Here is a 15,178-nt window from a genome sequence, read left to right on the forward strand (position 1 = left end):
CGAGTGTCTCAAGACATTTGCCCTCAAACCTGGAGGAGAAAAACGCAACTCAGCAATACCACACATACGCACATAACATATTATTTATATATAATCTACATCCAGCTACACCATCAGTGCAGAAGCACCCTGTTTTGGTAGGTTGGTGTAATACTGCTGTGTGGAGGCGTTTCTGTGTCACTGTTTTCTGTTGGGACCTTCCACATATTGATTTTCGTGTCACACGTCTTGTCGGAACCAGAAATTGTCATTGCCTTGATTTTTTTTGCAATTGATGAGACAAATGACCTTCATGTTACTAAGCTGTGGATAATGTTTGAAAAGATATTCTTTTAAAAATAACAACGACGACCAGTAAAACCTTTCTGACCAGTGAAGTGTTTTTTTTCTAAACACACTAACCTGCTAAAAACCAACGCTGCTAATGGTCATAGACGTGGGAATAATATCGAGCTCCTTAATTTCCATAGCTATAAACAGAAAGTACTATTCTCCGAATAAATGAGAGAGAAAACTAATTGATGCAAGCCGCTTGCACCGTGGAGCAGTAAAGAGAGAAGCAGTAGCTCTGCTCCACTTCTATTAATCCTTCTGAAAGACAGTCACATTGAAAAGCTCTGTGCACCGAAAACGTCCTCCGCTTTTGATTCGATCTGGATATAGTTGGTGCAGAAACCGCTTTAATCTCGGCGTCAAAAGAGGAAGGCACAATGCAAAGTGAGGTGTCGCCTGCCGAGGTTCCTCGGGTCCCCCTGGAGCTCCGCTTTGCTCCCGGGTTCTTTGAGGTCCCTCTCGTGTGTTCTAAACATAGCACCCCATCTGTTAAGGACCTCATGACAGAGTGTGAGGAATCGATTCCACGCTATCTGGGCCTGCGTCTCTGCTCTCCTCTCCTTCTGCACCAAAGACGCCACCTCTAGTGACCCTTTACTAAAGCTGCTGAGGTTTGTAGAGGAGACAGCCCAGTCTATGGATGACACATAAAAGCGGGCCGACTGCTGTTTTAGTGAGCCAGAGACAATTCCGGGTCCTAAATGCGGTGCAGGATGGAGCGATTTCCCCCCCGAAGATGTACACCATCTCTGTGAGTAATCAGTGAGGTGAACACACACTCTGAGACAACAGGGCAACATTATCTCCAATCTACACACAGGAAATGCTACTGGCAGCACAGTCAGGCCTGGTCTCCTCCAGCGGATCCATCAGGGGGAGCATCCTCACGCCATCCATCACAGGCTGATATGCCGCTACGCCGGAAGCGTGTCACTCAAAACTCTGAGGGGGTCTGCCCTGCATCACACACACACACACACACACACACACACACACACACACACACACACACGCACGCATGCACACACGCACACACGCACACAAACACACGCACGCATGCTCGCACGCACGCGCGCACACACACACACACACGCACGCACACGCACACACACGCACACACGGACGCACACACACACACACACACGCACACACACATCTGCACAATAATGAAGTGAGAAGGAAGGCGAGGGAGATTTCCGCCCACTCTGCCAAGTGGGACAGCCACCTGTTTGACCCAGCTGCTTTATTCGCCACCGAGAGCGTCTCACGCAGCCGAACGCTGCTTCCTGCAAACACGAGGCTCAGATCCTGGAGATCACAACACCACGAGCTTCAGATATTCACATTGTTCCATCCTCCAGGGCGACGGCTCACATTGCATTTAGATGTTAGTGAAGATGATTATTAGCAAACTCTGCATTAGCCTGCAAGCTAGTGTCAACAAGCATGAACGCTCACATTTTTAAAGGAGTCATATCATGCTTTTCATTCTAAAAAATATTTGACTTTAATGTCTCAGTAAGGTCTCTGTAAATTTTCATCCCATAAAACCCTTTAGATCGTCCACACTGCCCCTGTCAATATGTGGTTCTCACTCCCCATCAGCAAACGCTGTGTTTTCTGGGCGTGTCGCAAGCGAAGCTGCTCACCACACCTCTGTGCGGAAGCGCATACCTTTTTTGTTGTTGTTTTTTTTTTTTTAAATTGGCTCCATGGATACGAGCCACCGCACGGTTAGGATACAATAGGTGGCAGTAGTGCGACATTGAGAATGCAATCCACCACAGAAGAAGACGACCCACTACAGAACTGCACGACATTAGTCAGCTGGTTCATAGCGTAGTAGAACCATACGTCTACGATCCCGAATCTGACCCTGAAGCTGAAGAGGAGGCTGTTGAAGTCACCACATTTCGGCTGATGCAAGATGTGTCTCATTGGTAATGTCGCATTTACTTCAATTTAATTGATTTATGTAATTTGCAAAGCGACTAGCGGTTGCTAATGCGAATGCTAAATGGCGTGTGCAGCTTCAATATTCACAACACGACTTACCTGGAAAACTCTCACTAATAGAAAACACTACTTTAGCTCACATTATACAAATAAATAAGTTTGAGAGCATAGCTGAAATAATATAAATACATTTTACATTTACACATTTCACTGTTTTTGTCTTACTTGTGCTGCTGCTCTGACAATTTTATTTAAAAAATGTGCATTAATATTTAGAGCAATCACTGCATGACCTACCTGGGAACAAAAAGCATTGGTTCAAATTATATATTGACCTAACGTATTTTTACTGCTTTTAATTATGTTTTTTGTCATTCATGATAAATTTGACAGTAATATGTCTCTGTATCTAAAGTTGTTACAGGTATCTAGTCTACAGAGGCTAGTGAGCTGGTGCTGAGGATTCCTGGGGTGAAGAATCTGAGTTGCCATCTCTTCATGCTTGGGTTGTAGATGAAGGCAGTTTCCTGATGGATAAAACACTAAAACACTCATAGTATGATTGATGTAGACCACCTGTAGAATAACTCCTTTACCGTTTGAGTAAAAATGTGTTTTTTTGTGAGTGCAACACTCATTAAGAATTTTTTTAACTTTATTTATATATAATTTATATGCGTTTTATTTATGGCCGCTTCAACTTTATAGCTTACCATATTAGAAAGAGAAAAACATGTAATTTCAATACTATGATTTCCTAAATAAAAGTGTTTTCCCTTCAGAAACAGAGTTCAGTGAAATACATAATAGTTAAAGCCAACTTTATTGTAAACCAAAAAAATACACCACTACTCCAAAGCTAGAACAAACTGTTACCTTCACACTCCAATGTGCAATGTATAGGTTACTGAGTTAATTAAGAAGTCTGGGGGTTTGAGGACGAAGGAGAAGCTTTTGCAGGGCCTTGCAGACGAAATGCATGAAAGTAGGGTAAACAGGGAGATGTGGTGATCCTTGTTCTCATCACTATTTGGAAGACTGAGCGGAAGCAGTCCTCTACCAGATGGAAGCTGTGGCTGTCCTCACCATCACCTCATCAAAACAAAAGGTAGTGCAATCAGAATTGTAGATTAGTGAAATGTTAATTATTATGTAGGTCAAAACCTTCTCTAATGTAAGAACACACAATACCAGACAAAAAATTAAACCAAACAAGAGGACAGGCCTGTCTGTGCTAAAACAACAGATAAACAGTTGTTACAATTCAAATATAAAATCTAAACAGTATATACCAATTAAAATCTTCTATTACCTATCTTACTGTTGGTACATACAAACTTACATACCTTTACTCCTGAGCTGGGCAGCAGATGTCTGTGTACCAACAGTCTGCAGTGATTTCTCTGTTTGACAGCCTCCTTGCATGTGGGCAACTGGGATTTGCCCTCCTACAGTATAGAAAAGACTGTTACATTTACTGTAAATTGTATTGGTCCTACAAATATAATGGCTATGGTACAAGCTATCGGTAACTGACCAGATAAGCAGCAGGTATTGTAGAGATGTGACTAATTAGCAACTAAGCTTGAAACACAACACAGTAATCATTCCAACTAATCATGTTAGAATTTGATAGAACAATGACATAACCCCAAATCACAAGTTGATTTAGGCTGTGATACAGGACGGGGTAATAACAAACACAACCGCGTTCATCTGCAGGTTCTTTTTGTAGCGATGACCAGCTGTAGCTCTAAAGTGCAAAGGCCTAAAGGCATGCTAACGGCTAACGCAACACAAACAGGAGCGGCAGCACGTCAACAGGACAAAAGCTCGATCCACCGCTTCCTGCCTGTCGCCGATCGAAGGCCCATCGCTATTAGCTGTTCCCCACACAGGTGTGTGGTTGCACCAACTCAGAGTAGCACATTTGAAAGGGACAAAGGCTCAGTTGACTCACTGTAGCCGTTAGCGACGCTAGCGATTAGCTTGTCTCACATGTGGGTTACTGCATTTTAAACAGACCCAACTAACATATTTAGAGATCACAAGTATCAAGCACAAACTTACTACAGCGAGCTAGATCCACCGCTTCCTGTCTGTCGCCGCTGGAAGGGCGATAACGATCAGCTGTTCTCCGCAGGTGTATGTGATTACAGAAAAAGGACAGACGCTAGACCCACCGCTCCCTGCCTGTAGCCGCTCGATGCCGTTAGTCATTAGCTTTTCTCCACACAGGTGTGTGGCTGCAGGAGCCCACATGAGCACATTTGAAGGGGACAAAGGCTCGGTCGAATGGCTGTAGCCGTTAGCATAGCTAGCTAGTAACTTGCCCCACACATAGGTTACTACATTTAAACGGACAAACTAACATTTTAAAACATTATAAATATCAAGCATGTACTTACTTCAGTGAGTGGATGACGGACTTTAGGAATAGGTCCTTTTTTTCCAACAGGAGTCGTGAAACAAATCCAGCATTGTACGCACCCTCGTTTGAAATGCACATACGTATAAATGCTGAGGCAGTGTTTCTGGCACCGGTCCGTTAAAAATAAAAGTGACCCACAAATCCTCACTTGTTGTTCCCTGGTAAAATGAAGAGACTTTGGTGTTGGTTAGAACACCTAAGAACCGAACTATTTCTATGGGAGGACTTGGGCGCTGCCGTGCTGGTCTGTTCACGGTGAGTGAGAGGGGGGAAATGGCGGAAGTCCAGTTTTGGTTCGGGATCATTGTGGGGGTGGTGGTTCAGGATTTGCAAGGAGAACTTTCAACCAGTGTGACGAGAACTGGGGAACGGCCTCAGAGTAGGTCGTGGCTGTTTTCATTGGATAAGAAAATTTACGTTTTCAAAATGTGAAAAAAGCAGGAAATGCATTTCTACCGTGCTCAGTGTGTGTATATGTGACCCATAAAGTCATAGGAACGCTCCAAAATGTCTAAAAAGTGGATTTTGCATGATATGGGCCCTTTAAGCATGAAGGCGAAGAAGCATTACTTCTAATAAAATGTGATCAAACGCTCAGTCAGGGACCAAATATTAATACAGACATGCAGCATTTGCATATTAGCTTTTCCACTGTCGTTTTACAGGCGTTGGTCTTTTAATGGCTTATTGACTTTTTATACCAGTAAAGCACAGGTGGAACTAATAGCATTAATGACCCTCAGGTCCATTTACGTGTCACATGAAGGCCATCCCAGTGAGACAGTGGACAATCATAATTAACATTATTAATTGCACTTGTGCCTCAGCCACTAGATCACGTCAAAATACTCACGCTGATTTACTAGTGCAATAAATGCTTCAATTAAAAGCTGATGTTAACACTTTGTGCGGTGGCAAAGTCAAGAACGCGACAACCTTCGCCGGAGCTGCTACTTTGCTTTATTTGCCAGTAAAAAAGAAACGACGGCGGCGACCGCACGGGCTTGAATCGCCGCCAGGAAATCAGAACAAGCCCAAGGAATCGAGACGCGTGTTCTGCAGTCACCTCTGTCCACGCTCCACCACACGCTGCACTGGGGGGGGGTCCCGGCGCCGTGCATGGCTGATCATCTGTCACTAACACCGATGGCACCAGTAAGACATCACCGCTCTCACAGGATGAAAAACGGCCCCTGAGACACACAGCTGCAAAACCCAATACAATCTGAAAGCATATGGCCTTAGAAGTGCACACACATCCTGCACACACATCCTGTGCCAACACCTCCATCAGGCAGCTAATGAGGGAAACGTTTAAAGGTGGTGCGGGCCAGAAGGAAGGATGAATCTAAAAATTATATATAAACAGTGGTGATGGAAGTTTGAAGGCAAATCCTCCCAAGGGAATTTGATCCACTCTGCTCTGGCTTCCAAACTCCCACATACTGTAGCTTGATGTTTCTCTACATCACCCCGACTGGCACAGATGATTATTTATTTAACCTCAAGCCTCAAGGTAAAACCTCACACACAATAAAGTGCCACTCAATAACAGAATGTCCTCATAAAGAGCCTGAGATCAACAATAAAGCGATGCTGGGGAGGGACTGCGTCTCCCACATTCACCACAAAGCTGTGACCCGTGAAGAGGCCCGGTGCTTGTATGTCATCCTTTAATCAGTGCACCTCTGCGCTGAGTCTGGAGCCAACCTCCTGCTTTATCAGCTCTGGCAGCCGAGGTTCTGACGCTGCGCTGCACTTTGTGTGGGCTTAACGTCCCCAGTGTTCACTTTCAACTTGCAAATATCCGTCCGACAGATGAGAATGAAACCGCGCAGCTGCATGTGCGGGTGCATTTCAGACTCGCTGTGATTTTCTTTACTTTAATGCCGTGTTCCCGAGCAAACATGAAATGCCACCGTCTCCCTCCACTTAAAGCGTAAAAAGGCCAAAAAGTCTTAACGTCGTGCTCAGAGTCTCACATCTTGTACCTGCGCTGAGGTTGTATACGCTGCTGCATGAATGCAAATTGTGTGAAAATAAAAAAAAATAGGTCAGTGGTGAAGTTGACACGGAGACTTTGCTGCATATAAACACTTGCAGAGCCACATCAGTCTCACTTCACTCTTGGTCAATAGCCCATTAACGTCCTCTCATAAAATGTGATACGCACCATGGATCGTGAGTCACAAATGGCCTCCTGTTGTGTGTGAGTTGTGTCTTCTTCCTGCCTTTAATGACGAGTCGTCGTCGTCAGACGTCACATAACAACATGGCGTTCAAACAGTGGAACACGTGCAGCCAGTCGTTAACGCACATCTATCAGCGTCTGGGAGAGGCTGATGGAGGCGGACAAACTGCCAAAGCATGACCCAAGATATTTCCCAGGGCCTGACCCACATCACTAATACTAATAAAACCAGACTCTGTTATGTCTGTGAGACATTTCCCACCGAACTCTAGAACACTAAAAAGGCCGGAGCAACTTTGTTTATTTTTAATCGACCAAAACGTATTTAAATTGGAGAGATACATTTTTAATATGAGCAGCTGAATCATTGATAGGGAAAAGTATCATTACTTGTGCAAATGAGTTTTTTAAATTGATATTGTTATTATCTAGTGTTCATTAAAAAGGTGTTGTGTTGGATTATGAACCCAGATGCACAGCATAAACCACACATGCTTCAATTTATAGTGAATAGAAATAAATTGATTTCAATGAATCTCATCAAATGAGTCCATTTATTCTGATTTAGGACAAGTAGCTGAAATCATGCACGGTTGTGCTCAGGAAAATGGCTTTTTTTCTCCTTCTGATTACTATGATAAATCACTATTGCAATGGCCTCATTAGAAGATCTGGCCTGGATTCTGAGAGTAGGTGACGCTACAGACAATATCCACACATTTGCATTAGAGGCACGGAATAAGAAGAAGAGAAGATCAATCAGCAGGGAAAACAGTGGACGGACTGTTTTCAGCTTGACACGACCAGCGGCCGAGCGCGCTTTGCTAAAACGCTGCTCATCGCGAATGCATCCCAAATGAATTCATTGAGCAGAAGCGATCTGCTCACAGGTAAGCGTCACTTTGTTCAGGCAGGTGCAGGCGAAGCCTCGGAATGAAAGGCTGCTTTTATGGACGGTGTTCTTCCTTTCACACGATGGGGAGCTGCTAGCTCTTAATAGGGAATAAATCTGAAGTGCAGTAATAAAAATTCTTCCCATGATTTCCATTAGTATGCAAGGTGCTGATGGCAGCAGCTCTGCGTTTGTTAACTGTAGCCACACAGAGGTGGCAAAGCAAAGAGGATGCGGTGAAAGGAGCCGGGCTAATGGAGGGACGCGTGCCTCCCCTCTTTTATAGCTCAGCTGTAAAATCTGGCTCATGACCACCTTTTGTCTGGACTGAGATCAGAGTGAGTCGTGGAGGCAGCTTGTGTCTTTCCACGTAATAAACTCACTTATAGAGAGTGCACTTTTACTACGGACAACGTGAGGAGCGAAGGACTCAAACCGAAATATCAAACGCGCTGCTTTCAGACCGTGATAGACAGTGAAGTCTGTTACATTTGATTATATGTACGTGGAGGAAGTCAGAAACTGCACGGCCTTAACTGAGCTGTCAAACTAAAAGCTGATTATCTTCATTACATGTAAGTGCCCAGATGACAGTCATCACCGGCCCAATTATCCACACCACATATCTGTCATCCTACTCAAGGACCCGTCTGCAAACCGCCAGAGACACAACTCCCACACTGTAATTCCTGAACTTGTTTAGGCTCCTGCAGGAACAGCCGGCGTTTCTGCCGAGCCCCTCGCTCCTGTTGCTGTCCTTTTGTTGTTTAATGAATAAACGAATGAATTGTTGATGATCTCCTTAATTATTGAACGCGCCTGCAGTTGAAAGGCGCGCTTGGGTTGACGCGGGTGACAGAGTGGATTGAAGAAAAGCAAAGGCTCCTCCTTGATCGCGGTGATTAGCGCCCGGCGCCCACTCATCCGGTTCACAGAGTCGCAAGGTTGGAAATAAAAACGGATTTAAAAAATACAGGGACACCACTGAGCACAGAGACTGCTGGTTTTCACCGTCCACGGATGATTATTAGCTGGGTTTAAAAATATATCAGTTTGTATTTAAACCATGTTTTGCTACATGTGATAAAAACCTACTTCCAGTGTAAGTTGACCTGTACTGTACTGTGAGCTCGATGTGGTGAACATGACAGCAAATCATTGACTGTTTGCACGTCCAGCGGAGCTACATTAACATTTACCCAGAGCTTCTGTCCACTGGATGAATTTCAATGAGCAACGCTTTGTCTCCTTATGTAACATTCATAAACAGTATTTAAAGATTTAATAAATGGTTTCAGCAAATGGTTAGTCAAATACAAAGACGCAGCCTCCACTTACGATTACCCAAATGCATTAATATATTATAAAGCATATGCATAAATGCTCCAAAATGTTTAGGGCTTTGAGTCTGAATATGTGGCGCTTTTTCCCCACCAGCCGCTGACCTCATCCAGCTTCGACAGCAGCCACGGGTGCAGCTGGCTTCAAAGCCACACAACAACCCAATTAGCATATTACAGTCACGCGAGCCATGAAAAATCATAGCTGCCTCCACATTATGAAAGGCCGTAGACAGTGCTGAGGTGCCGTATCACAACGGTGCCTGTGCTCCTTCCCCGTGTTAGCTGGTGGTATCACAGCACCTTCAGCCAGCAGGTGCTCAGTGCTTTTGCTAATTCACACACTGGCAGTATTACAAGCAAACGTGCAGCTTCTCCATTACCGGCTTCTCTAACAAACCCGCCGCTGTGGCACCTCACTAGATTCAATTTTGCCTCATCCAGCACCGATTGTAACAAATATAATTCCCCTTCTCTTTGTCACTGCGGGGTAATATGCACAAAGTGTATATGACAGGTAATGAAATTAGATGCCAGTGAAGCAATAATGCAGCGGCTTATTCTTAAGGAACTGTTGCACTTCCAGGCGCGTGGAGGCACCGTGTCTCAGCGAGAGCAGAGCAACAATGGTACAGAGCTGCCTTTCAATGCTGGATTTATCATGCTCTCATGACCTCCTTCGCCTTGAAATACACAAGTCCTTTGATTGCCTCAGCCTCCCTGACATGAGCTTTCAATCAGACCCTTTGAGAGCAATTCCCTGCCCGGGCTTTGTCGTCTATATTTCCACAATAGTTTGGAGTCTTGATTTTGAGGAGCACTCAGCGACCAAGCGGTTTTGGCTCCACTGACCTCCTGTCTTGTCTCCAGAGATGAAGCGATGTCTAGTCCTTACTGCACCTGAGCATTGTGTTCCACCCTCATTGAATATTGCATCATTATTCTTAACAGTATCTACAGTATGTGCCATTAATAAACACATTGGCACAGAATGTCATGTTTTCCTTTATTTGTTATCTTCTTAAATACAATGTGCACAATTATGTATAAGATTCTTGATATACAGCACCTTAAAAACCAGAATCAGATCAAAGCATGAATGATTAATGCTTTGATGTTTACGTCAGTTATTAAAAGACTTGTCCTTACTCTTTGATATTCAGGAGAGACAACAATTAATCAACTTGTAGCTGTTTAAATTGGGACTCAAAGCTCAGTAACTGGCTTTAAACACCTCTGATGTCGGCCTTAAAAGCCTCAGCTTGATGATGTGTTTTTAATAATTGACAAATTTCTTTATATGCATGTGCAGAAGCAGGATGGGGCAAAAGGAGGAAGAATAAACAATGACAAACCACAATGAAAAAGAAATAGGGAAGAAGCGTGAAGTCAGCAGAGGCATGTTTAAGGTAGATAAGGTGAAACCAATTGACAGTTCCTGCTCCTTCCCAGTGGCAACAGACATTTTATTGGCAACTCAGTAAGATAGTCTTCCCAGCCCCAAGAATAAGCCAGAGAATTGCAACAGCTGGGGAAAATGCTATTGGTCACAGCAAGTCATTGAAAATTGAAGTCTCAGAGCTGTGAGCTTCTGCCATGAAATTCTGCTTTTCCTCCGTAGAGAGGTGTGGCATATTTCTAATGAGATCCTTCCATCATGCTTCAAGTCAGATTTCACAACGTAATTAACACGTTGGGTGTGACGTGCGGTACAGTCACTTCATCTCAGCCTGCACAAACTTGTCAAGATGCGAGTCCGTGATCCCTCGCCATGATGCAAAGCACGGCCAATAAGATTAAAGCTGCGACGGAAGTCCAGCGCGTCCTCAGGTCCAGGAAGAAATATCCCATCATGTGTGTTGGAGGCTGAAACAGGCAGTTTGGTGGAGGGGCTGGCGGGTCCTGCTGTCCCCAGACCTCGGTTCTGGCGCGTGCTGCCGGATCAGTGGGCTCGTGCTGGCTGACGCACCACCAGTTGGACGGGTGATTAAAGCAGCGCGATGGGCAGCTTCATAGCCCAGACGGGGTCACACAGGGCTGGCGAGTCGCATCCCGACAGGACGAAACAAATCCACTCACGGAGCGGCCCGCGGATAATTAGATCTGACAGGCCCTAGAATGAGCTAAAATGCAATCTATTCATGATCAGGATGTTAAGATAAATATTGAGTTTGACATGTTGCGAAGGCTGCGTTGGCCGCGTGCGGGTCATAGGCGGCTGTAAACACCACGGGTCGCTGCGTGAGGCTCAGCGGCGCCGTCAATACTGGCATTAACAGTATAATTAACCACTATGTGATTTATTGCTTCACGTTCATTATTGTGACGTGTGACAATCACTGGTAGCTCGGGTCAATTTAAATACCAAGACAAACATGATCCATGATCCATGATCAGATACATGATCTGTATCTGAGAAATGAGCAATAATCAAATAGAAAGTGGTGCTGATGAGAGCACCACGTCAAAAGGTGAGAACTGTTGATACTGAGAGTAATTGTTAAATTTCATTTCTAATCATTAATAAAACAGTGTAACACCGATGCCACTTCCCCCTTCCATTATCCTGGATATGCCTCCAAGACTGTTAATTTGTTGTTATGTGACTGATTAATACAACGTAACCTAATTGGTCTGGCTAATTATGCAGCCCACCTCCCTCCTCCAGTCGGGATCCTGCCCTCGCTGCTGTAATCTGGCAGAGCCGGGACAGGCCCTGAGACGGATGTCCTGGAAACACACGCCCGGTGCAGCTCATCCTCACGCTTAATTTCATATTCAGGATCAGCTCGGGCTTTGTTCATTAATATTGAGCGCCGCTCATGCCAAGAACTTGTGATTTCCATGAGCTCATTAGCGATTGCTCCACAGATCGCTGGGGTCGGGGTGAGCAATTACTATTACAAGTAGGGAAGTCAGCTTATGAAAAATATGTTAATCAATAAAAGCTTTAAGCTCTAAAAGGCCGATAATTTAGTTGAGATCATTTGTATTTGGGTACATTTTACCAAATGAATTAGATCAGGACAGAATATGGACGCTGTAAACCCATCTATTCTCCCAGTGTTTAGCGCTGGTGCGGGAACAATTATCGAAATGAGCTCCGCAGCGACACAAGACTGAAATGAAGTCCAAATTACAGCAAGCGGGGACATGCCCTGTCCTTTCTTTCACCTATTTAGATAACATGACCCATAAAAGGTTTTAAATGAGGCACGGCAGCCGCAGCAACGAGGACCAGATGAGCTCGTCTCCTTTTCACCTTGTTTCAACAATTAGCTGGTGCTCAGGGTTTCCTGCCGCTCCTCGTGGAGGCTGAACCTGATTAGTGGGTAAAGTATATCACTTAGGGTGAACCGACCTCCTTCATGTGTCACTAACGACCTGGAAACGAGTTCACGGCGGTTTCCTGCACTGTTGAGGGCGACGGGTGGGTTTGTTTTTTGGCCAAATCATTCCTTATTTAGATTGTGTACAGTCGGGTTTAGTGGAAGGAGGACGCGTGCGTAGCCGTTATTTTTGGTTCTGTTTTCACTTGTTGTAAAATACATAATCTCGCTGGGGAAGAGTGCGCCGCTTGTGTTCCCTTCATCAGCGGCTGATCTCCTCTCCGCTCGTGTATGAGAGCACATTAAGTTTTCATGAGGATGAGTTCAGCGAGAGACACACGCGAGTTTCGTCTCATTACCAAATTCAAATGTCGGATCAGAACTGTGTCAGTAAGGCAGATCGGCGGCGGAACAGCGGGAGCCACTGAGCTGGCGATGGTGCGGATGCAACACTTTGGCACCTGCACGAACGCCATTGCATCATCTCCTTGGGAAATTACTGGTGGGTCACCTTCACAACCAGAACTGGGTTCATTTGGAAGAGACAGCGGGAACAGAACAAAACAATTGCCTTTTGACTTTGGGCTGAGTTTGTACTCACACTGAGCTCCAGTACAGTTATTTAGCTGCACCTGCCTTTTCTTCACCATGGTGGGTACTGTGAACAAAACATGATTCCTACAAAGATGAAATAATTAAAGCCGATCACGATCCATTTCATCCACAGACTCTAAGCATCTGGCCAGTTACTGAATAATTTCTTCCCTTCTGGCTTTTTGCTTGGGCACGTTCAATCCACGCCAGAATGACGGCCGCTACGTTAAAGTGCCAAGTCTCAGCTTTAAATTAAGCAGGTTCGCTCCGGCGCTAAAAGCTTTGTGTGTGAGATATAGCCCTTTAAGCACGCCGGGCGCAAATTGCGGGGACTCAAAGCAAATTGACACTTGATGGAGAGTTGCTATTTAGATTGAGGTGAAATAAGGGCACAGAAAAGGCCGCGCAAGTGAGGAGGAGCATGATAATCCTGAGAAGAAAAGAAGAAGCCTATAACAAAGCTACTTAGCAGCTATGTTGGAGTCAGGAGCTCAGGGAATAAAACCTACAGTTACTCGAATACAGTTTGAAATGTATGTCTTCATTATATTATAATTGAATGTCGTGTTCTTTTAACATTATGAAAAATGTGAAGCTGAATACCTCGGGGCACCTGCAGCCAATTCCACTTTATCAGCCCCAGTGGGCAGAAACGACACGTCAGGTGAGCGAGCCTCCGTCCTGGCCTCACACAGGATGCACAGATTGGAGGCTTTTAATCAAAGCCTCCAGAGACGCGCGGCGGCTGCGTGGCTTCAAGGATTATACATTCACACGACATACACCAAGCCTCAGCTCAGCAGCTCGACCGGCTCAAGAAGGATGTATAATACGAGCCATGCAGCACCATAAAACAGGCGCCTCCATGTACTATAGCTACTAATCTCATTACAGTTCATTCAGCTGCTCGGTTCACGTACTGTAGCTACACCCACTAGTTCCAGTAGCGCATCTCAGAGAAGGGCACTTACTGCAGCGCCGCACTCCCCTCCATTCAATGTCAAGTCTTTAGAAGAACACTGAGGAGATACAAACACAGGATATGGAGATAATAAAAGTGCTGGGTTTTTGTTTTCATTCTAATCCGACCATAAAGCATCGCTATTTCATGAGAGGCTTCTCCAGAGACAAAAGGCTCCGTGCTTTGGTGTGAACGGCGCCGATGACGCGTGTTCACAGGAATCAGCTGAGCCGTCGTGTCCTGCGTTGGAAGGCTTCACAACACGCGCCATTCGCCGGTCGCCGCCGGAGGACGGGCGTGTGCTGGCTTCTGTAGGCCTGCTACAGCTCTGACTGTAGTAGCTGCAGGGTAGAGCCATCGATCCCCGACCCAAATGTTTGAAATAGACCAGATCAATCAGAAACAAAAGGGTTATCAGACTGTATGGAATCTAATAATACGACTCTCTCAAGGAGGGTAAGCATTGATTCCTTTTCAAACTTGGTGTTTCAAATAGACAGCTCTTATCAACAGACTGTCCATATGGACTAATAGCAGCCTAAACAGATCAGTGTCTTTCATGCGCCGTCCAATATTACCAATATGTCCAATATTGTGAAGGGGGCCACCTGGGATGCAAATCTTTGTACAGTGCGGACGCTTGTGTGCCAACACGTCGCACAAACCCAACTTTCAGTTTTGCCGCAGCGACATCAAGGGGTGCGTCTGTTATTCCAGGGTGTGGGAAGCCCCACAGACAGTGGCAGGTACAACACAAGGATTTATTTTTAGTGCAGACATTTGTCTTTTTCTTGTACTTGGGTATGTTTAACGTACTGTAGCCGTCCATTTGTTGCAGAGCAGACACAGTGAGAGCAATGGTCCCCGACGGTGGAGTAATGACGCCGCGCTTTCAGCCGTGCACTTTATCAAGCGCAGATTCCGAAATCATTTTTGTTTGCAGTGAAATTTTTTGACGTTTCTCCAAAAATCATTTATGGGCCCTTTCGCAATGTGCCGCTGCAGCAGCGTGGGAATTCAGAGTTGCGCGGATAGCCTTACGTAAATCCTCATTTAATGTGACCTTCTTTCGCTTTCATGGAGCAGGGATGAGTCACCAAAAGGGGAGGCTGAAATTCCATTACCGAGGAGGCTTTGGGCATGAGCTGGAA

The 15,178-nt window shown here is 45.1% G+C and overlaps 1 protein-coding gene and 2 long non-coding RNA genes across 5 annotated transcripts in view; 1 reads left to right on the forward strand and 2 right to left on the reverse strand.

Moving 5' to 3' along the window:
* The window catches only part of LOC114855543 (metabotropic glutamate receptor 4), a 107,429-nt gene that overhangs the window by 51,522 nt on the left and 40,729 nt on the right, over nucleotides 1–15,178 (reverse strand). The window lies entirely within an intron of this gene.
* On the forward strand, nucleotides 1,504–3,074 carry LOC129604187 (uncharacterized). Its single transcript, XR_008694865.1, has 2 exons — nucleotides 1,504–2,273; nucleotides 2,705–3,074. It is a non-coding gene; the product is annotated as an uncharacterized LOC129604187 (long non-coding RNA).
* Nucleotides 3,094–5,200, reverse strand: LOC129604186 (uncharacterized). The gene is made up of 2 exons (XR_008694864.1): nucleotides 4,698–5,200; nucleotides 3,094–3,737 (listed from the first exon to the last, which is right to left on the reverse strand). It is a non-coding gene; the product is annotated as an uncharacterized LOC129604186 (long non-coding RNA).

This window comes from Betta splendens, chromosome 5 (genome assembly GCF_900634795.4).
Source record: "Betta splendens chromosome 5, fBetSpl5.4, whole genome shotgun sequence".
Taxonomy (NCBI): domain Eukaryota; kingdom Metazoa; phylum Chordata; class Actinopteri; order Anabantiformes; family Osphronemidae; genus Betta; species Betta splendens.